The sequence below is a fragment of the Lissotriton helveticus genome, chromosome 5_1 (assembly GCF_964261635.1).
Source record: "Lissotriton helveticus chromosome 5_1, aLisHel1.1, whole genome shotgun sequence".
In the NCBI taxonomy this organism is placed as follows: domain Eukaryota; kingdom Metazoa; phylum Chordata; class Amphibia; order Caudata; family Salamandridae; genus Lissotriton; species Lissotriton helveticus.
Window position 1 is genome coordinate 2,124,457,056 of NC_136065.1, and position 25,323 is coordinate 2,124,482,378.

A 25,323-nucleotide genomic window follows, 5' to 3' on the forward strand; every position below is an offset into this window, starting at 1 on the left:
TCCTGAGCAGTGCCCTGCCCTGTGGGGAATGCTGTCTCTGGGGCACCCACCCCTACCCTTCTCAGGGTCTGACTTCTGAGCTGTGCCCGCCCTGTGGTGAATGCTGTCTCAGGGGCCCGACCCTTCTCAGGGTCTGACTCCTGAGCAGTGCCCTGCCCTGTGGGGAATGCTGTCTCCTCTGGGGCCCCCACCCTTCTCAGGGTCTGACTCCTGAGCGGTGCCCTGCCCTGTGGGAATGCTGTCTCTGGGGCCCCCACTCTTCTCAGGGTCTGACTCCTGAGCGGTGCCCTGCCCTGTGGGGAATGCTGTCTCTGGGGCCCCCACCCTTCTCAGGGTCTGACTCCTGAGCAGTGCCCTGCCCTGTGGGGAATGCTGTCTCCGGGGCCCAGACCCTTCTCAGGGTCTGACTCCTGAGCAGTGCCCTGCCCTGTGGGGAATGCTGTCTCCGGGGCCCAGACCCTTCTCAGGGTCTGACTCCTGAGCAGTGCCCTGCCCTGTGGGAATGCTGTCTCTGGGGCCCCCACTCTTCTCAGGGTCTGACTCCTGAGCGGTGCCCTGCCCTGTGGGGAATGCTGTCTCTGGGGCCCCCACCCTTCTCAGGGTCTGACTCCTGAGCAGTGCCCTGCCCTGTGGGGAATGCTGTCTCCGGGGCCCAGACCCTTCTCAGGGTCTGACTCCTGAGCAGTGCCCTGCCCTGTGGGGAATGCTGTCTCCGGGGCCCAGACCCTTCTCAGGGTCTGACTCCTGAGCAGTGCCCTGCCCTGTGGGGAATGCTGTCTCTGGGGCCCCCACCCTTCTCAGGGTCTGACTCCTGAGCAGTGCCCTGCCCTGTGGGGAATGCTGTCTCTGGGGCCCCCACCCCTTCCTTCTCAGGGTCTGACTCCTGAGCAGTGCCCTGCCCTGTGGGGAATGCTGTCTCTGAGGCCCAGACCCCTTCCTTCTCAGGGTCTGACTCCTGAGCAGTGCCCTGCCCTGTGGGGAATGCTGTCTCCTCTGGGGCCCCCACCCTTCTCAGGGTCTGACTCCTGAGCGGTGCCCTGCCCTGTGGGAATGCTGTCTCTGAGGCCCCACCCTTCTCAGGGTCTGACTCCTGAGCAGTGCCCTGCCCTGTGGGGAATGCTGTCTCCTCTGGGGCCCCCACCATTCTCAGGGTCTGACTCCTGAGCAGTGCCCTGCCCTGTGGGGAATGCTGTGTCCTCTGGGGCCCCCATCCCATCCTTGTTCCGGGCTGGGCTCTGGCTCTGACTGGGGAGAAACATTGTAACTTTGTTTCTCTTCAGTCCTGGGCCAGCTCGTGCAGGCTGCTTGAGAGAGAGGAGCAAGCCTCTCTCTCACAGCTCTCACCGGAGAGCTTAGGGGGCCCCACTTCATTTACTGCAGAGTGCCCCCTCCTCCCCCCACTGGCTGTGGTTATGCCCCTAGCAAGGTGCAAGGCTTAAGGGTCCCCAGGCTTCCTGCACCAAGTCCCTCTGTGTGTCCCCCCCCCTTATTCACACAGTTCTACCATCTCTCTCTCTCTCCCCTCTGCATTACCTCTTCAATTGAACTGCGCTTTGACCTCTCCTGGTTGCTGCTCCTTTCTGCACTCGAGCTCTGGGGTGTCTTTCCTTCCAGGCCTCTCGAGCTGTCAAGAAACTAAAGCTAATAAATTGAAACTGTTTCTTTTTTGTGCCCGGGCTCTTCAGAGCACTGCTACCTGCCTGTTAGAAAGGTTGAAGTTAAACAGGCCTGATGCATTCATTGCTCAGGCCTGTGCTTCAGCACTCACTTCAGTGTGGGGCCGAGGGGGCCCCTTGAAATGTAGGGAAGCCTGCGGCCCCCCCGCACCGCGGGGGCTGCGGGGGCCTTTGTTACGCCCCTGCGGAGGGGGTTGGTGCTACCGCTCAAAGAGCCAGGTCTTGAGGAGTCTTCTGAAGGTGAGTAGGTCTTGGGTCTGCCGTATGTGGGTAGGGAGTGTGTTCCAGGTCTTGGCGGCGAGGTAGGTGAAGGATCTTCCACCGGAGGTTGTTCGTTAGATGCAGGGGACAGCGGGGAGGGCGAGGCTGGCGGAGCAGAGCTGGCGGGTAGGGGTGTGGAAGCTGAGTCTGCTGTTCAGGTAGGCAGGTCCGGCATTGTGGAGTGCTTTGTGTGCGTGGGTGAGAAGCTTGAAGGTGATCCTCTTGTCGACGGGGAGCCAGTGTAGGTCTCTCAGGTGGGGGGGTGATGTGGCTGCGGTGGGGGGCGTTGACAATCAGTCGGGCGGAGGCATTTTTGATGCATTGTATTTGTTGTAGGTGTTTGGCTGGGATTCCTGCGTAGAGTGCTTTTCCGTAGTCCAGTCTGCTGCTGACGAGGGCCTGTGTCACCGTTCTTCTTGTTTCGGTCGGGATCCACTTGTAGATCCTGCGGAGCATGCGGAGGGTGTTGTAGCAGGAGGAGGTGATGGCGTTGACCTGTTTAGACATAGAGAGGGAGGAGTCGAGGATGAATCCTAGATTGCGTGCATGGTCGGTGGGTGTTGGTGCTGTTCTCAGTGTGGTCGGCCACCAGGAGTTGTCCCAGGCTGAGGGGGTGGATCCGAGGATGAGGACCTCTGTCTTGTCCGAGTTCAGCTTCAGACGGCTGCTCCTCATCCAGTCGGCGACGGCCTTCATTCCCTCGTGGAGGTTGGTTTTGGCGGTGTGTGGGTCCTTGGTGAGGGAGAGGATGAGCTGGGTGTCGTCGGCAAATGAGATGATGTTGAGGTTGTAATGGCGGGCTACTAGTGTGAGGGGGGCCATGTAGATGTTGAACAGCATCAGGCTGAGGGATGAGCCCTGGGGGACGCCGCAAATGATGTTAGTGGCTTCGGGCGGACGATCTGGGTTCTTCTGGTGAGGAAGGACGTGGTCCAGTTGAGGGCCTTCTCTTGGATTCCGGCTTCTAGGAGGCGTGTCTTTAGAGTGCGATGGCAGACCATGTCGAAGGCGGCTGACAGGTACATGAGGATGAGGGCTGATGTTTCGCCGTTGCCTAGTTGGCACCTGATGTCGTCTGTGGCGGCGATGAGGGCTGTCTCGGTGCTGTGGTTTCATCTGAATCCGGACTGGGACGGGTCCAAGATGTTGTTGTCTTCCAGGTGGCGGGTCAGTTGCATGTTGACGATTTTCTGTATGACGTTTGCCAGGAATGGGAGCAGGGAGATGGGCCGGAAGTCCTTAAGTTCCCTGGGGTCTGCTTCAGGCTTCTTGAGGAGGGTGTTGATTTCAGGGTGCTTCCAGCTTTCCGGGAATGTCGCTGTTTCAAAGGAGATGTTGATGACCTTCCGTAGTTGGGGTGCGATGGCTGCGTCTGCTTTTTTGAATACGTGGTGTGGGCACGGGTCAGACGGAGATCCTGAGTGGATGGAGTTCACGATCTTGCGTGTCTCATCGTCGTTGACGTTGGACCAGGAGGTCAGGCGGTTGGCACTGGTGGTGTTCACAGGGGAGGTGGAGTCTGGCATAGTCGGGCGGTCGTGGTGTTGAAGCTCTTGCGGTGGAAGAAGATGGCTAGTGAGTCGCACAGTTCTTGTAAGGGCGGGATGTTATTGGCGTTGACGCTGGGGTTGGAGAGTTCCTTTACGATGCTGAAGAGCTCTTTGCTGTTGTGTGCGTTGTTGTCTAAGCGGTCTTTGAAGGAGGATCTCTTGGCTAGTCTGATGAGGTGGTGGTGTCTGTGGGTGGCATTCTTGTGGGCTGCGTGGTTGTTCGGTGTGCGTTCGTGTTGCCATGTCTTCTCCAGTTTTCGGCATGTGCGTTTGGAGGCCTGGAGTTCGTTGGTGAACTATGTGGTTTGTTTGTTGGTGTGGCTGTTGGAGGGTTTCTTGAGCGGGGCGAGGGTGTTGGTGCAGTCGTCTATCCACTGTCTGAGGTTGTGGGCTGCGGCGTCAGAGTTGGTGGGGTCGGTGGGTGAGTTCTTGGCAAGGGCGGTGAGCAGCTGGTCTTCGGTGACTTTGCTCCAGCAGCGGCGAGGCGGCTGTTGGATGCAATGGTGCGTGGTTGGTTTCTTGAAGGTGAAGTGGATGCAGCGGTGATCGGTCCAGTGGAGTTCGTGGTGTGGTCGAAGGTGACGTGGGAGCCTGTGGAGAAGATCGGGTCAAGCGTGTGGCCGGCGGTGTGGGTGGGTGTGGTGACGAGTTGTCTGAGGCCGAGGTTGGCGAGGTTGTCGATCAGGGTGACGGAGTTGGCGTCGTTGTTGTTCTCGAGGTGTAAGTTCAGGTCCCCGAGGAGGATGTAGTCCGTGAAGGCGAGTGCGCGGGTGCTGACAAGGTCGGCGATGGAGTCGCTGAACTGAGCCCTGGGTCCGGGGGTCTGTAGATGAGTGATCCCATTTCTTGTTTTTCACCACCGTTGTTATGTACCGCTCCCCCCTCCCGCCGCCCCGCGTTTCCCGCTGCTACATCCCCTACGGCCCTGCCCCCCCTCCCCCCGTGACCCGATTCATCCCTGCTCCCCGCCTCCCAGCTGCTGCTCCCTCCCTCCTCCCCTCATAGTGCAGGCCGCTGGCGCGCCAAAGGCGCGCCTAAGGCAAGACCGTCTTCGCACGTCTGAGCCTGGACTGCGCCCAGCGCCAGAACCCTTGGCCGGAGGCAAGAAACCCGACTGAGATACGACACCGCCACCCTCCACGCCCTCAACACCGGCCGATCATCCACCTGCTACCGAGCCAACCCGAAGCGCACCCACGGACCATTCTCCTGCCGAGAATGCAACTTCACCTGCCTCCGGACCTTCACCCCACCCTCAGCACCAGGCAACAACAACCACCTCAAGTGCATCCTGCTCAACACCCGCTCCGTCCACAAGCACACCATCCAACTCTGGGACCTCCTCGACACTACAGCTCCGGACATCGCCTTCCTCACGGAGACCTGGATGAATGCCTCTTCAGCCCCCGACATCGCCTTAGCCATCCCGGACAGTTACAAGATCACCCGGAAAGACCGCACCAACAAATCCAGAGGAGGAATTGCCATCATCCACAGGAACACCATCAGCGTCTCACCCAACACTGAGGAAACCCTCACCACCGCCGAACACCTACACTTCCAGATCCACACCGTCCCAAAAACCACCTTCAGAGGAACCCTCATCTACAGACCCGCAGACCCACAAACACAAGTCAGCGAAGCCATCGCCGACTTCATCAGCCCGCACGCCCTCACCTCTGCAGACTACATCCTCCTAGGGGACCTGAACTTCCACCTGGAGAACTTCAATGATAACAACACCACCACCCTGCTCGACAACCTAGCCAACCTCGGACTCAAACAACTGTAGACCACCCCCACCCACTACGCCGGACATACGCTCGACCACATCTTCTCCGCCAGCAACCACGTCACCTACAGCCACACCACCGGCCTCCACTGGACCGACCACAGCTGCATCCACTTCACCTTCAAGAAGACTACATGCCACCACCACCCGGAGCAGATCCCCCGCAGAAGCTGGTGAAAAATCACCACCGACCAGCTCACAATGTCACTAAGCCAGAACCCACTCTCCAACACCACTGACCCAAACGCCGCCGCACGCAACCTCACACAGTGGATCAGCAACTGCACCAACACCCTCGCACCACTGAAGAACCCTCCTGGCAAGCCTGGCAACAGAATAGCCACCTAGTTCACCGACGAACTCAAGGACTCTAAGAAATCCTGCCGAACCCTCGAGAAGACCTGGCGCCGCTAACCGACGGCAGAAAACCATGCAGCTCTCAAGAACGCCATCCGCATACACCACCAACTGATCCTCACCACCAAGAGGACTTCTTTCAAGGAGCACCTAGACAACAACGTACACAACAGCAAGGAGCTCTTCAGCATCGTGAAAGAACTCTCCAACCCCAGCGCCAACTCCAATGACATCCCACCATCGCAACACCTCTGCAACGCCCTCGCCACCTTCTTTCACCGCAAGACGCTGACATACACGACAGCTTCTGTACCCAGACTCTGCCATCAGCCACAGAACCATCACCCCCCACCGCCACCCTCAACACCTGGAACCCCATCAGCATTGAAGACACCACACACGTCATGAACATCATCCACTCCGGCTCACCGTCCGATCCATGTCCCCACCACATCTTCAACAAAGCAGACGACGTCATCGCTCCCCACCTCCGGAACATCATCAACAACTCCTTCTCGACCACCACATTCCCAGATAGCTGGAAACACGCAGAGATCAACGCTCTACTGAAGAAACCCACAGCGGACCCTAAATACCTCAAGAACTTCCGGCCCATCTCCCTTCTTCCCTTCCTGGCGAAAGTCATCGAGAAGACTGTCAACAAACAGCTGACCGCCTTCCTCGAGGCAAATGGCTCCCTCAACCCATCCCAGTCCGGATTCCGCGCCAACCACAGCACCGAGACAGCCCTCATCGCAGCCACCAATGACATCAGGACCCTGCTCGATAACGGGGAAACAGTCGCCCTCATCCTCCTTGACCTCTCAGCCACCTTCGACACCGTCTGCCACCGCACCCTAAGGTCTCACCTCCACAACACAGGGACCCAAGGAAGAGCCCTGGACTGGATCACATCATTCCTTTCCGGCAGAACCCAGAGAGTCGGCTTCCCTCCCTTCCACTCCACGTCCACCGAGATCATCTGCGGTGTACCCCAAGGCTCCTCGCTAAGCCCGACTCTCTTCAATGTCTACATGAGCCCCCTCGCAACCATCGTCCGTGCACACAACCTCAACATCATCTCCTACGCCGATGACACCCAGCTGATCCTCTCCCTCACCAAAGACCCAGCCACCGCCAAGACCAACCTCCAGGAAGGAATGAGGGACGTCGCAAACTGGATGAAGCTCAGCCGCCTGAAACTGAACTCGGACAAGATGGAAGTCCTCATCCTGGGACCGTCCCCATCCGCCTGGAACGACTCCTGGTGGCCCATCGCGCTGGGCACCGCACCGATACCCATGGACCATGCTCGCAACCTGGGATTCATTTTGGACTCCATGCTCACACTGTCCAAACAAGACAACGCCATCTCATCCTCATGCTTCAACACCCTGCGCATGCTCCGAAAGATATTCAGATGGATATAGCAGAAGTGGAGTAGTGTGGCTCACTGGTTAGAGGCGGCAGGCCTGAGAGCAGAAGTCAGCCTGGGACCAGGGTTCAGTTCCTGACGCGGCAGGGTCGTGGACCTTGGTCAGCGGACTCGATAATTCTCGCTTCGGTGCTTACTCTAATCAGGGGTTCCACTCGGCAACTCTGGGCATTAGCTTGCCTAATCTCCACAACGGCCCCACCAATTCCGGGGATGCCTGGCTCCACCTTGGGGACTCCCAGCAAGGGACCATCCCACAGGGAAAGCCAGGACGGGTTCCCCAGAGTTATACAGCGCCGGGACGCCCCGTTGCTGGGGCAGCTGTGCGCTTTACAAGTATACTACAAGTATACTACACATACTACATGGATCCCCACCGATAACAAGAAGAACCGTCACCCAAGCCCTCGTCACCAGCCGGTTGGACTACGGGAACGTCCTCTACGCAGGAACCACAGCAAAACTTCAGAGAAGACTCCAGTGCATACAGAACACCTCCGCTTGCTTCATCCTCGACATCCTTCGCCACAGCCACATGTCTGCCCACCTGAGAGACCTGCACTGGCTTCCAGTCAACAAGAGAATCACGTTCAGGCTCCTCACCCACGCACACAAGGCTCTCCATGACATAGGCCCCGACTACCTCAACAGACCCCTCACGTTCTACACTCCGTCCCGCCAGCTCCGCTCCGCCAGCCTCGCCCTCGCCACCATCCCACGGATTCGCGGATCCACAACCGGAGGACGATCGTTCGCCTACCTGGCCGTCAAGACCTGGAACTCCCTCCCCGTCCAACTTTGACTGACCGAGGACCACCTCACCTTCAGGAGACACCTCAAGACCTGGCTGTTTGAGCAATAGCAGCACCCCCGCCCCCCGCGCCTTGAGACTCTCACGGGTGAGTAGCGCTCTTTACAAATGCTATGATTGATTGATTGATTGATTGATTCTTCCGATCCCAAGGCATCACCATCATCCCCTACAACGACACCCAACTCATCCTCTTGCTGACGGACAAGACAACCACCATCAGAACCAACTTCACCAACTGCATGACCATGGTAGCAGGTAGCAGAATAAAAAGGAACCAGTTGCTTGAGGCTCAACTCCAACAAGACGGAAGTAAAGGTCTTTGGAAACAAGACCTTCCCATAGGATGCCACCTGCTACACCCAACATCAACATGCATCGACCACGCAAGAAATCTGGGGATCATCCTAGACGACAAGCTGAACATGACAGCACAACTCAATGCTTTAAGCACTTCCTGCCCCCATATCCTATGCGTGCTATGAAAGATCTTAAAGTGGCTGCAAAGAACACCAGATGTGCCATCATGCAAGCACTATGCCGGTAAACTTTGTTCCCGACGCGTCTTGAAGCATAATTAGCCATGTGGACTTGAGCCGCCAGAGAGAGAAGAATTGAACTTTTCCTTTACTGTGAATTTTGCTACCAAGTGGGCACTAGAACTGGGCGCCAACCCCCAGAGGTACCCCTCGTTGGGAGTACCCCACCTTGGATTCTCCAGCCACGGTGCACAGGGTCCGTATTTTATCGGTGGATCCTTGTACTTTGGCCCTTCTGTCCTGAGAAAGCCCATAGATACGTGTGGCTGAACCGCGACCGTGACTGCGTTGACATTTTGTGGAGGAGTCCGTTTCAAATGTGAATTTGTGCTAGATTGTAGCATTAGCGCTGGTTGAAATAATTAATTTAAGGTAATTGGTTTCCCCTGGCGCTGTTACAAAGGACTACCTGGGAGTGTAGCATTGAAATTCAGGAATGCACACATAGATATATAAGTTATGTAATTTTTTGTTTTTTATTTTTGTAGGGCTGTGTTGTTGTGAAATTCGTGTGTAAATATGTATATGTAATGTATATGTTGTATATTGTATTATATGGAAAGATTGAGTGCAAGTGAAGGTACTCTCGTTGTATATAATCATTTGTTGATTTTTTTGTGTGCTCCACCTAGTTGTTTGATATATATATATATATATATGTGATTGTAATTTAGGCACTACCCCCATTTTTTCCTAATCATGCAAGCACTCATCATAAGAAGGCTCCACTATGGCAATGCACTCCACGCCAGACACTCCAAGCAACTCTCATGGTGCACTCACATCGCACCCCACCTCAGGGGGCTTCACTTGCTCCCCATCTACAAGCACAGGTCATTCAAGCTCCTGATGCACACATACGAAGCCTTACACAACACTGGACCAGCATTCCTGAAGAGCTGCATACACTTTCACCAGCCTGCACGACACCTACACTCAGCACACACTCCCGCATTCACAATAACAGAGCAGGAGGTCGCTCATTCTCCTACATCACACCCAAAACATGGAACGACCTCCCACAACACATCCGAGCCTCCTCCTTACTTCCTGAGCTCTGCAGGAGGCTGAAGACCTGGGGGCAGATTTATGAAGGCCTTGCGCCGCCGGTGCGTCACTTTTAACATGGGAAAAAGTGATGCACCGGCGGCGCAAGGCCTTCATAAATAAGGCCCCTGGTTTTTTGAATAATTGTTCAAGGACCACATGCAAACACCCCTGCTCAAGTACCTCAATACCCTCCCGGGTGAGTTGTGCGCAATACAAATCGACATAACATAACAACACAACACAACAAATATATACTTGAAAATGGTGAGCTGCAAAAAATGCGTACATATGCACCTAGGTGCAGTAATAGATTTACAAGTAAGTAAAGCTACATGTGTAAGTTTAACTTTGTGAAACAGGCACCATGGCCCTACATTGTCATGCTCTCTCCCTCTATCTTCCCCCCCCCCCCGCAAAACTCTACGTGCCCCCACATCCAGAACTGTTAGGGACAGCACACCATCCAGCAGCAACACTCAGCAGTTAAAAATCTGCTTAGCCAGGCCTTTCTGTCCTGAACAGACTTCCTTGGAGGAAAGAAACAATTATAACAACTAAAACTGCATCTATTTTTATTTCCCCCTGAAGGTTGGACAAATCCCTGCATCAAGCTGCGAACTTCCAAGGCACGAGCTGGGGATGGGGCAGGTACACTCCTGCGATAAGTGTATGCCTGCGGTGCCCTTTGCGTCTGGAGGAGGTGGGGACAGAGGACTGAGGAAAGGTAGGGGCTGACCCCACTAGAACAAAGGAGCCAGCGACTCATGCTAATATATTTGTTTATATATTTTAGCAGTTTTTTCATTTCAAACCTACCGAGAAGACTTTAGAGTGCTTTACAGGAGCACCAGAATATTTTGCATATATTTTTTTAGAAAAGGGGATATTAAGTGATTGGCTCAGAATCACAGGATGCTAAGCCAAGTCCAGCATTCAAACCTGATTCCCCAGTTCCATGGTCAGAAGCTCTAGCTGAAAGACCATGGGGCATATGTATGAAGCCTTTTTGTGATTCCCTATTCTGCGAATGCACTTAAGGAATCGCAAATCGCGATTCCTTAAAAAATGCAATTCTGGAAGCACCCAAGTTGTGCGATTTTGCCTTTAGAAATCACAAATTAATTACCACCAACTTCAACTTGGTAGTAATTTGCAATTTCCTTGAAAAATGCACTTTTTGCATTTTTCAAAGTGCCATGTGGCGCACATACATGCCACATGTGCACACAGGGGTGCAACAGGGTGTCCTTTTGACACCCTTGCACTCTTAAAATTGCATTCGCAATTTGCGAGTACCTAATGGGTACTCGCAAATTGCGAATGTCTGCCCATTCATTCCTTTGGGCCTCTAGGCCCATAGGAATGAACGGGAAGGTATTCCTTAATTGCGATTCGCAATTTGTGATTCGCAATTAAGGAATACGTAGGAATAGCAATTAGTATATCGAATCTGACATAAATTGCCTTTTTCGAGTCCTTAACAGCGAATTGCTAAAATTCGCTGTTTAGGACTCGAAAAATGATTTCTTGATACATATGCCCCCACATCATCAAATGTAATATAGGCCTAGGCATGAAAATCCGCTCTGCTTGTGGAGTTTGCAAAGTTTTTCCACTACAAGCTCCATGTATCGTGCAGCGTTCCAAAAATCTCAGTGTTTTTCCCTCGCTTTCACGCGCCAACATTAAGTTGGCGAGCAAGGAAAATCTTACTCCAGACTTTGTCCGGTGAGATTTCTCAATGCGGGCATTTGCAGATGGTCGCTACTGCTTGCTTTGAGAAAAATTCTGTTACCATGTTGAGGAAGCTGCCGCTCGATTAGAACATCTACGCAAGCAACAGAAAGAAGCAGCGCCCTCTTGCGTTATGCATGGTGCCATTCACGCTGATTTCCAAGTGCGGGACAAACACCATGCGATAAAAATCAGCGCAAATGGTGCGACCTAATGCACTTTCCTGCTTGTGGAACTCTGCACAGCGTGGCAGAGATTTTTGGTCCCTTCGCAGAGTTCTGCATAGCAGAACTGCACATACTCCACCCAGGCCTACTTTAAAAGAGGGGAGATTCCTCTAAAAAGGTGGGATTGAGCATTCAAGGGAGTATGTGAGTAGATCCCCATAGGAAGATCTCAGTGAAGAGATATAGAAACATCTGCAGATTCTTCAAATGATCTGAAGGAGATCCACACAAGACAACGGAAAGCTCCCCATTGGATGAATTGTGAAACACATGATGATGAGCTACACTTTCATGAGGAGGTGGGGTAGGTTCCCAAAAAGAAGATATGCAGACATTATGAGATGAGAAGTTGGCGAACAGATGTCCTTGGGACGATGGGGACAGATGCTGCGGAAAAGATTGGGAGATGGTGTCCAAAATATAGGCAACAACCCTAATAAGGATGAGGCCAGAAGGCAATTAAGAGACCTCAACATAAATGTAGGATGTTTATCAACTCAAGAATATGAGGATTCTTCCCTCTCATTGACAGACCCTCATGAGAAGATGGGTGGATGCCTCAATGGAAGAGGGGGTCAAATCTCATTGAAGTTAGAGACAGGTCTCATGGAGAGGTGAGGGACAAATCTCATTGGAAGATAAGGGACATCATTCTCTTAGAAGGTGAGGGACAGATCTCATTGGAAGATGAGGGACATATCTCATTGGAAGATGAGGGACAAATCTCATTGAAGTTAGAGACAGGTCTCATGGAGAGGTGAGGGACAAATCTCATTGGAAGATAAGGGACATCATTCTCTTAGAAGGTGAGGGACAGATCTCATTGGAAGATGAGGGACAAATCTCATTGGAAGATGAGGCACAGGTCTCATTGGAAGACGAGGAACACATCTCATTGGAAGGTGAAGGACAGTTCTTGTTGATAGATGAGGGACAGATCTCATTGGAAGGTGAGTGGCAGATCTCACTGGAAGGTGAGTGGCAGATCTCATTGGAAGATGAGGGACAGATCTCATTGGAAGGTGAGTGGCAGATCTCACTGGAAGGTGAGTGGCAGATCTCACTGGAAGGTGAGTGGCAGATCTCATTGGAAGATGAGGGACAGATCTCATTGGAAGGTGAGTGGCAGATCTCATTGGAAGATGAGGGACAGATCTCATTGGAAGATGAGGGACAGATCTCATTGGAAGATGAGGGACAGATCTCATTGGAAGATGAGGGACAGATCTCATTGGAAGATGAGGGGCAGATCTCATTGGAAGATGAGGGACAGATCTCATTGGAAGGTGAGTGGCAGATCTCATTGGAAGATGAGGGACAGATCTCACTGGAAGGTGAGTGGCAGATCTCATTGGAAGATGAGGGACAGATCTCATTGGAAGGTGAGTGGCAGATCTCATTGGAAGATGAGGGACAGATCTCATTGGAAGGTGAGTGGCAGATCTCATTGGAAGATGAGGGACAGATCTCACTGGAAGGTGAGTGGCAGATCTCATTGGAAGATGAGGGACAGATCTCACTGGAAGGTGAGTGGCAGATCTCATTGGAAGATGAGGGACAGATCTCATTGGAAGGTGAGTGGCAGATCTCACTGGAAGGTGAGTGGCAGATCTCATTGGAAGATGAGGGACAGATCTCATTGGAAGGTGAGTGGCAGATCTCACTGGAAGGTGAGTGGCAGATCTCACTGGAAGGTGAGTGGCAGATCTCATTGGAAGATGAGGGACAGATCTCATTGGAAGATGGGGACATGTGGCATTTAGAAGATGAGGGAAACATGAAGGACAGGCCTCTACTAGAAGATGTAACTATCAGTAGGAAATGTGAGGGGGTACATGGCTTATAGTAACCCTCACAGTGCAATATTGAAACTCAAAGTATTTCAACCCTTCCCTTAGCTATGAATATTATCAAAGAACTCAGAACACTATTTTGATGCAATTTTGTCTTTATTATAGTTTATCATGAAATGGATAGGAGCCCCTCACCCACTGTCATTGGTATGCTCATAGGAGTTCATTCATTAGTAGCAACAAATGTTCCATTGCGGTCTCTTTTATTAGTTTTTTTGTGTTTGGAGAGTTAGTGGTAGATACTACTGCTGATATCCTAGACTAATCAATTTTCAAATTTTAGGGGCTTCTCTACAAATAAAATTGTGCAGTGGTAGGTTGTGTTTTTATTTTATTTATTTGTAACCACCCTAACACAAGAATAAAACTTGGGCCCCAGGTTTTATGGTATTTCTTTAATTTGTTTTATTTCAATTTGTATTTACCCATATTTATTTTATTGTCATTTTATTGGCGTGTATCCATATTTATTTTATGTTTTGAGATTAAATAGAATATTAAAATGGTATATTTCCACATTTATTCAACTGATAAACATGCACTCATACTTTGATGCCTGGCACGTTTTAAGTTAAGCAGGCATATATAACAAAGCACTACTCCAACAGGTACATATTAGCATTATATACAAATATATGTTAACATGCGTGTATTTAAGGTAATCTCATCCTCTTTTTAAATCCCCATTGTGTCTATCGGATTAGCAGCTGGTCTGGAATTCATGAAAGACAACGAGGAGAGTCATTCACAAAACACCGTTTTCTGTATTTCTTTGCTTTTAAAAATAAATAGGACAGCAAATAGATTGTTTTATGTCTATAGTTATCTGTAAAAATCAGTAAAAACGGAAAACTGAAACCCTTAATTAAAACAAGGGGAGAGGAGCTGGCCGAACGGCTAGGGCGGTCGACCTCGAATCTGGGGAACTGGGTTTGAGTCTCGGCAATGACGCTGAACATCCTGTGATTCTGGGCAAATCACTTAATCTCCCCGTGCCTAAACAAAAAATGAATGTGTACTCAAGTAATACAACTGGTGATATGTAAAGCACTCTGATACCCGATTCGGGTCATGTTCGCGCTATATACAACTCTGAAAATTAAAAAATAAAAACTCAGGGTTTTGGGCTACAGGGTCCCTTCCAGTTATCAAGCCTCTGCCATGTACAACAACATGTATCTGCACTGTGCGACTGTCCAAGAGGTAGGAGCATTCACCCGGGCTGTAGGACACCTCTGACCTTCCCTGCAATTATGTCAGTCCTAAGTAAGATTAACGGCCAGATTCATCAATGTCCCGTTTTGGGAATAGCTATTAAAGACTCGCAAAACGGGAATCATGTAGAATTCGCAAAAACAATTGTGATTCCTACAGCTTCCTTATTTGCGATTAGCAAATTGCTAATCGCAAATCGCAAAAAAGGAATAACTTCCCTAAAGGCCCATAGTAATGAATGGGGAGACATTCCTTATTTGCGATTAGCAATTTGCTAATCGCAAATAAGGATGCGATTTCAAGGGTGCCAGGGGTGTCCAAAGGACACCCTGTAGCACCCCTGAAATCTAAATGTAGACTGATGTTGTGCACACACATGTCCAAAGGACACGTGTGTGTGTAACATACAACTTAGAAAAATGCACTAAAGTGCATTTTTCTGAGATTTCGCTATTTACCACAAAGTTACACTTCGCGGTAAATAGCGGCCAAATATTGCGATTTCGCAATTTTTAAAAGGTTCATGAATAGCATTTAAAGAATCTCTAATTGAGATTCCTTAAATGCGATCACAATTTGAGAAATCGCAATTATTTGCGATTTTTCAAATTGCGAGTTCATGAACCATTGATGAATCTCAAATGCCATTTTTGCGTGCGCAAACGGACGAATTTTGCGATTCGCACCGTTTGCGGTCGCAAAAATGCTTGATGAATCTACCTGTAAGTTCTTTTAATAAGGTAGTAAAAGCAGAGGAATGGAGTGAGGCCTGTTTTAAGAGTAAACAGGACAGTTTTGTTGAGTTATGCCTATGGACAAACAGATACAGAAAGATAAATTCAGTAGAAAGATATTTTACAATATGTCCAATATTTGCAACACAGCCCATTTCACTCAAACAACGTGAAAAGTCAAATTGTTTTCAATTGCATGGGGTCGGTAAGGTTTTGTGTGTTTTTAGTTCTAATAACAATGGCAAGATCATGGCCAGAGCCAACGGCCATGGCCTGATGACGTGCACGGCTTGAGCTCTCCGCCTCCATGAGAGAAAGATGGGGGAAGGAGACAGGTAAACCCTTGGCCGGCACACATCACAGGGTTGCATTCTTCTACAACATCCTCAAGAGAGGGCTACCCACTGAGATGCAGATTAGATAGTGTAGTAAGGCTGGACACCAAACCTTGGTGGGAAATACAGGCCCACATACTACACTATTACCAGAAGAGACAAGAGAAGGACCGGGAAAAGCAAGATCAGGCCCAAAGAGAAACCGCCAAACTGGTCCAACATAAGGATGGATGGATGGATGGATGGATGAGGATTTATAGAGCGCATAGCTACCCTTGGGCATCCCAGCGCTGAGAAAACCAAGTTTATTCCAAGTGGGGTCGGTGCAGGGAAATGTTTAGGGAAAGAGCCAGGTTTTTAATTTTTTTCGGAATGATAGTAAGTTCTGTTCACTCCTCATGGGTAGTGGAAGGGAGTTCCACAGTTTAGGCGCCTTATAGGCGAACCTGCGGCCGACCGATCTTGCCTTTTTTATTCTCGGGATAAGATCGCCCCTGAGGGGGCCGCACTGGTCGCAAACGTTCATATGGCACCTGTCTCAAAGAGAGCTCTACTTATGTACCCCAGAGGGTATCCGCCCAGTCCTAGTGGCTGAGGTCAGAAGGCTGGGTCCAAACCACCCTCGTAGAGTGCCACTATTGTCACAGTATGCACCACATGGTTTACCGATGCCCTCTAAAAATGTACCACAAATTAGAATGGGAATAGTATCCGGACAGCCCCCACAGAGGATACAGCCCCAAAACCAACCTCAGAACAACTCTCATTCCTCACAGAATCAGTGTGAGAAGTTGGCCTGATGTGCAGTGCTCACTATTCTAGTGATCACTATATATCAGTCCAAACAACCCTTATTGATGATTGGTTGTAAGTCAACCTTATAGACCAGCTATCCTAGTAGCATGGATACGAGCAGTCTAAGGCTAAGACTCTAGAGGGCGTGTTAAGCCAGCTGTTTTACCATCACATTACCCCTTGAACACCCAGTGAAAGGACACCACACAAGTGTTATGAAAATAACCAATGTATTTATTAGAATCACAACAACCCTGTACTCTTTATGAGGACAGGGTGCTAAGCACACAACAAAACTCTTACGAAAATACTTTTAAGTTAGCACGTTACACAAATGCCCGAGGGGCACGAAAAACCATATACGCTAAAAGTGGAATGCGAATTACTAGCAGGTAAGTAACAGTTCTAATAGGCTTTGGAATCGCTAGGACTGGACTAGGGAATCGTTAGATTACTACTAGGAGGCCCAGGGGACTCGGGTGCAGAGTGTGCACTCTCACGCGGGATGCGGGACAAAGTCTATGGAAGCTAGAATTCACAAAGTTAGTGTTCACGGGCGAACCCGACCTGGTAGGAAGAAAATGACAGTGGATCCTGACCCTTGGATAGTGAGGCTATGCTGGGACACCGGAGTGCCGAAGTTACCTAGCCCAGGGGCTGCAGCTGCATAGGTCTGAAAAGACGTCGGGGATCTCGTTGCCGGACCGGGAGCCTGGAAGGAAGAAGTTGCTGGCAGGCGACCAGTGAAGGAAAGTTCGATGGATCCAAGCCTGGATCAAGGAAGAAGAAACCTGAAAGCAGAGGGGACCAAGTTCTTGAATCACTAGCCAGTGATTAAGCGGGCACCAGGATGGCACCGGGCGAAGTCACCGCAGTCAGGTGAGTGGGCGCTGCTGGACTCTGCAGTCTCTCGGACCAGGAGGCGTTGTCGGCGACCAGGATGGAGGTGCGAGCTGTCCCACGAAGGATGAAGTCGTTGGCGTCGAAGTTACCCAGGATTGGGCAACAAGCCTTGGCTAATTCAAGCCCACGCGGTGGACTCAAAATGGCGTCTTGAGTGGACCAGGAGGGTCCAGGGTGCTCCTCTTCTGGGAGGGAGCAAGGGCCAGTCTGGAGCAACCAGACCAGCAGCAGAAATGTCGTCGGGCGTCGTCAGGAAGGCCACAAGCCAGCGGGCTAGTAGCCAAACAACGCGGTGAGCAGTAAAAAGCAGAAGGGCCCCACGCAGATCGTGGAGATGCTGGGGGGCTGCTCTTCGGTGCTGGAGCTGCTCAGGGTGGGGGCTTCTCGGACCCCAAAGCACTCACCAGGAAATTACTCGGTGGGCTTGCTGTGCAGAAGTCGTGCAGTCTTGGCGATGGCCGGTCCCTCGAGGTCTCGTCGCACCCACGGTTCTCAGCTGGGCTGTAGAGGTGGGTAGAGGTCAGAGGTGCCAGGGAAGCCGGGTCTCGTCGAGCTGGGCAGTCGGATTCCGGAGGAAGGACGTGCAGCAGACCGCAGTGTTCTTAGATGGTGCCTGCGGATGCAGGGTGACTACTCCTTAGCCACAAGGGAGAATCTTGAGGAAGAAATCGTGAAGTCCTTTCGTGGAAAGTGGTATCTTGATTCCAAAGATGATCTGATTTGGAAGGGGGCCAGTCTCTACCTTTATCCTGTAAAAAGGGGCTGGCACGCGACTAAGTCCTGCCCTATGGGTGGGACTAGGAGGGGGGTGGTTACACCCACTTCCTTGGCGGGCTTTTCCCCAGCACAGGGTCTGGAGTGACCCTGGAACTGGTTCCAGCCAGCCTATGCACAGTGAGCACCGGGGTGCCACGTGCAGTCACCTTCCTCTAAAGCCCTGCCTACCTACAATACACAAAACCCTGTCTGGGACGGTGCTGGCACCGCCCCTGGCAGGAAACCCTTTGTCCTTATCTCCTGCTCTGGGAGGACTCCCAGCAGCAGGAGGGCAGACTTGTGTCTCGGTGGCAGCATCCATTTTGTGGATGCTAAGGCTCTGTCTGACTTTTAACCGGGTTATAGGTTACAGGCATGTCGTGTCCCTCTAGAAGGGTGGAATGCTAACCCCGTCGCCAGAATTGGCGAGGGGTTAGTATTCCAATTCGTATGACACCTTACTCGACATGTTTTGATAAAGCGATACCAGAGTTGGCACATAACCGCGAGGATTATAATGCACTTAAGAGTATATGGTATGCGATATCATGGAAACGGCTAAGGGATAGATCCCGAAAGCCGCAGACAGGCTCAGCTCATGCCAGAGCACCATCTCACACGATTCCAAGCACTCTGCCTTCAGGATTGTTAAGGCCTGCCATAGGAGTGACTGATAGGAGATCTGTGTGTCCATTTTAGGGTTAGATATAGGTATACTATATCTAAAGCAAAGGGTGAGTACACCACCTTGCCCCAGCTGTCGTGCAGCCAGTTGTGTCAGTTTTAGTTAGTCAATCCAGGGGTGGCATAATACATGCTGCAGCCCCTGGTAGGCCCTGGGTACACCTATGCCCTGGGTACCTAAGGTACACTGTACAGGGACTGATAAGGTGACTCAGTATCCAATTTAGATATGTACCTAAGGTACATGGAATCCATTTCACAGAGAGAGCAGTAGGCCTGGGGCCCTGAATAGCAGGGTCCCAGGTCAACTAAGTCAGAAAACCAGCAAAACACCAGGCAAAAAGTTGGGGGCAACCATAGTCAGGGATCAACCTTCCTACATAACCCCCCCCCAAACGAAAGGAGATAAGGCTATCCTTGTCCAGGTAAGCCTATATTGCCTAAGTGGCCATTTAAGGAAGTACCAGCACTGGCATGGTTACCCCCTATGTCATGGTCCACTAAGCAATCCCTCACCCTAAGGGTGTCTGAGGGTCTCCACCATAGGGAATCTCTACCTGTGGTGTGTTTTGTCAAAGAAAAAGGCTGGTGCTGGAATGGAGTACTGAAGTGAGGCTCCACTAACTTGGGGCTCAGCTTCCTCCAATCATTTTCCACCATAGAGGCCTTTCTTTCCAAGACTGAGTTGTTTTGGGCTCTCAGGGTCAACCTCTGGCTACCTACAGCTGGAGGTTGGGTCCCTCTGTTTGGCTTACTGGAGGGACAGGTCAGGTCTGGGGCCCTCAGGTCCCAAGTTTGGCTGTGCCCAACAGTGTCCATCTGTGGGAGGTCCCTAACTAATTTTAAGGGGGATCCCTCAGGAGTGTGTTTTATTTTCACTTGGCTAGGACTACTAGCTTCAGTGCCCTTAATCTGCTGATTGGGAAATTCTTTTGGACAGGGGGCCCCTTGGGGTCCACCACTGGCCTCCCTGACCTCCACAGCCCTGGGCTGACTGAGGCAGGGTAGAGAGGGGCAGGTTACCTGCTCCAGACTGGGTCCCACCTTGGAAGGGTCCACTGACATCAGGGGTTCTGCCAGGCTAGGCCTGACTACCTCTGTGGCAGTTTCTTCACAAGGGGTCAGATCAGTTCCCTGAGGAGGCTGATCTTTTCCTAAAGTCTGGTGGGAGGGAGATTTCTCTTCCTCCTCAATGCTCTCTGTCTGAGTGGAGTGATCCATAGTTTCAGGCTTCACAACACTATCATCTGTCTGAGTTTGAGCTGTGGCCATCACAACTCTCCCAACCTTTTCAGGAGGGGGCTCAGTTTGGGTGTGGGCTGTGACCATCACAGCCTTGACAACCTGTTCTGGGAAGGAAGTTGTCTGAGATTGGGTTGTGACTGGCACAACCCTCCTGACCTGTTCAGGGAGGATATCTTGGACTGGGGCTGTGGCTACCACTGCCCCACTAACCTTACCATGGATGTTTACCATTCTAGAATGAGTTTCTTGCTCTACTTCAGCCCAGGCTGAGAGCTCTAAATCATTCCCCAGTAGGCAATCTACAGGCAAGTTTGGTGACACTGCCACTCTCTTGTGGCCAGTGACACCTCCCCAGCTGAGATTGACCACTGCCATGGGATGATCTCTCTGTACTCCATCAATATTGGTCACCTGGTATGTGGCACCAGGTAAAAGTTGCCTGGAGGGGACTAGACTCTCAGTCACCATAGTGATGCTAGCCCCTGTATCTCTATAGGCCTTAACTTTTATACCATTGATGAGGGGCTCCTGTCTGTACTTGCCCAAAGTGTTGGGACAAGTTGTGAAGTTGGCAAACCCCATGCCAGTCTCACAGACAAGAGTATCTAAGTTTGGGGACCTGGTTAGGCCAGAGTCCCCAGGAACTCCCAAAGTAAATGCACCCAAATTCTTGGGGGCACTCCCACCACCTGGGGGATTACTACTAGTAGTAACAGGAGGTTTGGGAATGTTACTTGGGGGTATGTTTTCCTTATTGTTATTCTTTGGGCAACTGCTGTCAGTTTTTAAATGACCCACCTGTTTACAGGGATAACAATAAGGTTTCTTCTGGTTGTTGGAAGGATTCTGGGACCCACCCCCCTCAGAGGATTTTTGGGGCCCTGATGTGGTTTGATCTGTAGATTTATTCCCACCCTTCTCTTGAGGCTTGGTTGATTCCTTTTTCTGGTCACCACCTTGGTTCTTGGGCCTAATCCTGGTTCTGACCCATTTGTCTGCCCTCTTACCCAATTCTTGTGGAGAGGTCAGATCAGAGTCTACCAGGTGCTGGTGTAATAACTGGTTCTGACAATTATTTAAGACTTGCTCTCTCATAATTAGATTATACAATCCCTTGAAATCAGTAACCTTACTACCCAGTAGCCAGCCTTCCAAAGCCTTAGTGGCACAATCAACAAAGTCAGACCAGTCCTGAGACTGAGTTTTCTGGGTGTCTCTGAACAGCAACCTGTACTGCTCAGTGGTTAAACCAAACCCATCAACCAGTGCATTTTTCAGGACCTGGTAATTGTTAGCATCCTCCACTCTTGTAGTGAGGAGCTTATCTCTACCTTTACCATCAAAGGAGAGCCACAGTATAGCTGCCCACTGACTCTGGGGAATGTTCTGCACAGTGCAGGCCCTCTCCAGAGCAGCCATCCATTTCTGGATGTCATCCCCTTGCTTAAAGGGGGGCACTATTTTAGTCAGGTGTTTAGTATCTAAACCCTTCTCTCTATCTCTTGGGAGATTGCTGCCACCAGTGGGAGCTAGCCCACTCATCTGCTGCTCTCTTGCCAGGGCAAGCTTCTCTTTGGCCAGGGCAATTTCTTCCCTTTCAATCCTCAGTTCAGCTTGTCTCATCCTAGCTTCATGCTCCTTTCTCTGAGGGGAAGTAAATCTCCTCTGTGGAGGATTCCTTCTCCCCTGAGAAGAGGCATTAGAGTGCAGAGATCTATTGGAGTCCCTAGAAAGAGATCTATCTCTCCTAACTCCAAGGTTAGGCCCACTTCGGGTTAGTACTGGGGGGCCCCCAGATCCTAGCCCAAGTAAGTCTAAGTTGGTCCTAGTTAGCCTTCTGACTACCTCAAGACCTTTGTCTACCTCATCCCCAGAGAGTACCTCCTGATCCTCCTCCTCAACTGCTGAATCAGTGTTGGGGAGGTCTGGATCCCCAGAGGTTCCCTCTAAGGCTGGCATGCTCTCATGTAACTGAGAGAGCTTTCTGGCATCATATGTCTCTAAGAGACCTATCAGAAAGGGAAGGGTGGGGTTAGACCCCTGCTTCAGTTTCCTGGAGACACAGAGTTGCCTCATCTCCTGAAAATTGAGAGCTGCATATCTTGAAGTGACCTGTGGAGGGTCAACACTGACCAGGGGAGTCTCAGTAGAGTCCCCCTGAGTCGACATGCTTTTCTAGTGAGGTGTAAGTGGTGCACTTACCTACACTATATGTTTGCCTACTGATCCCTTGCTAGAGTTGTAGTTTAGGGTGTGCTAGGCCCTAGGAGCTACAACAGCTGGTTCAGTAGAACTCAGAGTATTCTAAGCTAAGTTATATGTACCTTTAGTACTTATGTGATCTTTCACAAGATATTCTTAGGGCATGTGTGGTAAAACAACAGCAAGCTCAAATCCCAACCGCTGCTCACCAATGTGAGAAGTTGGCCTGATGTGCAGTGCTCACTATTCTAGTGATCACTATATATCAGTCCAAACAACCCTTATTGATGATTGGTTGTAAGTCAACCTTATAGACCAGCTATCCTAGTAGCATGGATACGAGCAGTCTAAGGCTAAGACTCTAGAGGGCGTGTTAAGCCAGCTGTTTTACCATCACATTACCCCTTGAACACCCAGTGAAAGGACACCACACAAGTGTTATGAAAATAACCAATGTATTTATTAGAATCACAACAACCCTGTACTCTTTATGAGGACAGGGTGCTAAGCACACAACAAAACTCTTACGAAAATACTTTTAAGTTAGCACGTTACACAAATGCCCGAGGGGCACGAAAAACCATATACGCTAAAAGTGGAATGCGAATTACTAGCAGGTAAGTAACAGTTCTAATAGGCTTTGGAATCGCTAGGACTGGACTAGGGAATCGTTAGATTACTACTAGGAGGCCCAGGGGACTCGGGTGCAGAGTGTGCACTCTCACGCGGGATGCGGGACAAAGTCTATGGAAGCTAGAATTCACAAAGTTAGTGTTCACGGGCGAACCCGACCTGGTAGGAAGAAAATGACAGTGGATCCTGACCCTTGGATAGTGAGGCTATGCTGGGACACCGGAGTGCCGAAGTTACCTAGCCCAGGGGCTGCAGCTGCATAGGTCTGAAAAGACGTCGGGGATCTCGTTGCCGGACCGGGAGCCTGGAAGGAAGAAGTTGCTGGCAGGCGACCAGTGAAGGAAAGTTCGATGGATCCAAGCCTGGATCAAGGAAGAAGAAACCTGAAAGCAGAGGGGACCAAGTTCTTGAATCACTAGCCAGTGATTAAGTGGGCACCAGGATGGCACCGGGCGAAGTCACCGCAGTCAGGTGAGTGGGCGCTGCTGGACTCTGCAGTCTCTCGGACCAGGAGGCGTTGTCGGCGACCAGGATGGAGGTGCGAGCTGTCCCACGAAGGATGAAGTCGTTGGCGTCGAAGTTACCCAGGATTGGGCAACAAGCCTTGGCTAATTCAAGCCCACGCGGTGGACTCAAAATGGCGTCTTGAGTGGACCAGGAGGGTCCAGGGTGCTCCTCTTCTGGGAGGGAGCAAGGGCCAGTCTGGAGCAACCAGACCAGCAGCAGAAATGTCGTCGGGCGTCGTCAGGAAGGCCACAAGCCAGCGGGCTAGTAGCCAAACAACGCGGTGAGCAGTAAAAAGCAGAAGGGCCCCACGCAGATCGTGGAGATGCTGGGGGGCTGCTCTTCGGTGCTGGAGCTGCTCAGGGTGGGGGCTTCTCGGACCCCAAAGCACTCACCAGGAAATTACTCGGTGGGCTTGCTGTGCAGAAGTCGTGCAGTCTTGGCGATGGCCGGTCCCTCGAGGTCTCGTCGCACCCACGGTTCTCAGCTGGGCTGTAGAGGTGGGTAGAGGTCAGAGGTGCCAGGGAAGCCGGGTCTCGTCGAGCTGGGCAGTCGGATTCCGGAGGAAGGACGTGCAGCAGACCGCAGTGTTCTTAGATGGTGCCTGCGGATGCAGGGTGACTACTCCTTAGCCACAAGGGAGAATCTTGAGGAAGAAATCGTGAAGTCCTTTCGTGGAAAGTGGTATCTTGATTCCAAAGATGATCTGATTTGGAAGGGGGCCAGTCTCTACCTTTATCCTGTAAAAAGGGGCTGGCACGCGACTAAGTCCTGCCCTATGGGTGGGACTAGGAGGGGGGTGGTTACACCCACTTCCTTGGCGGGCTTTTCCCCAGCACAGGGTCTGGAGTGACCCTGGAACTGGTTCCAGCCAGCCTATGCACAGTGAGCACCGGGGTGCCACGTGCAGTCACCTTCCTCTAAAGCCCTGCCTACCTACAATACACAAAACCCTGTCTGGGACGGTGCTGGCACCGCCCCTGGCAGGAAACCCTTTGTCCTTATCTCCTGCTCTGGGAGGACTCCCAGCAGCAGGAGGGCAGACTTGTGTCTCGGTGGCAGCATCCATTTTGTGGATGCTAAGGCTCTGTCTGACTTTTAACCGGGTTATAGGTTACAGGCATGTCGTGTCCCTCTAGAAGGGTGGAATGCTAACCCCGTCGCCAGAATTGGCGAGGGGTTAGTATTCCAATTCGTATGACACCTTACTCGACATGTTTTGATAAAGCGATACCAGAGTTGGCACATAACCGCGAGGATTATAATGCACTTAAGAGTATATGGTATGCGATATCATGGAAACGGCTAAGGGATAGATCCCGAAAGCCGCAGACAGGCTCAGCTCATGCCAGAGCACCATCTCACACGATTCCAAGCACTCTGCCTTCAGGATTGTTAAGGCCTGCCATAGGAGTGACTGATAGGAGATCTGTGTGTCCATTTTAGGGTTAGATATAGGTATACTATATCTAAAGCAAAGGGTGAGTACACCACCTTGCCCCAGCTGTCGTGCAGCCAGTTGTGTCAGTTTTAGTTAGTCAATCCAGGGGTGGCATAATACATGCTGCAGCCCCTGGTAGGCCCTGGGTACACCTATGCCCTGGGTACCTAAGGTACACTGTACAGGGACTGATAAGGTGACTCAGTATCCAATTTAGATATGTACCTAAGGTACATGGAATCCATTTTACAGAGAGAGCAGTAGGCCTGGGGCCCTGAATAGCAGGGTCCCAGGTCAACTAAGTCAGAAAACCAGCAAAACACCAGGCAAAAAGTTGGGGGCAACCATAGTCAGGGATCAACCTTCCTACAATCAGCTTCAAGGAAATGAGGCTGCAGCCACCCCACCGGGTGGTTGGCTGATCACAGGGCAATCGCTGCAACAGACAGGGAGTTTGGTCAAGTGGGAGCGGGACCCACAGCCACGGCAAGGGGGGGTGACTCCCTCGGGTGACAGTGCCCTAGCACAATCACAAGATACAAACACACCATAGATGAAGACCATTCCCCAATGAAACATACCCTTCATAAC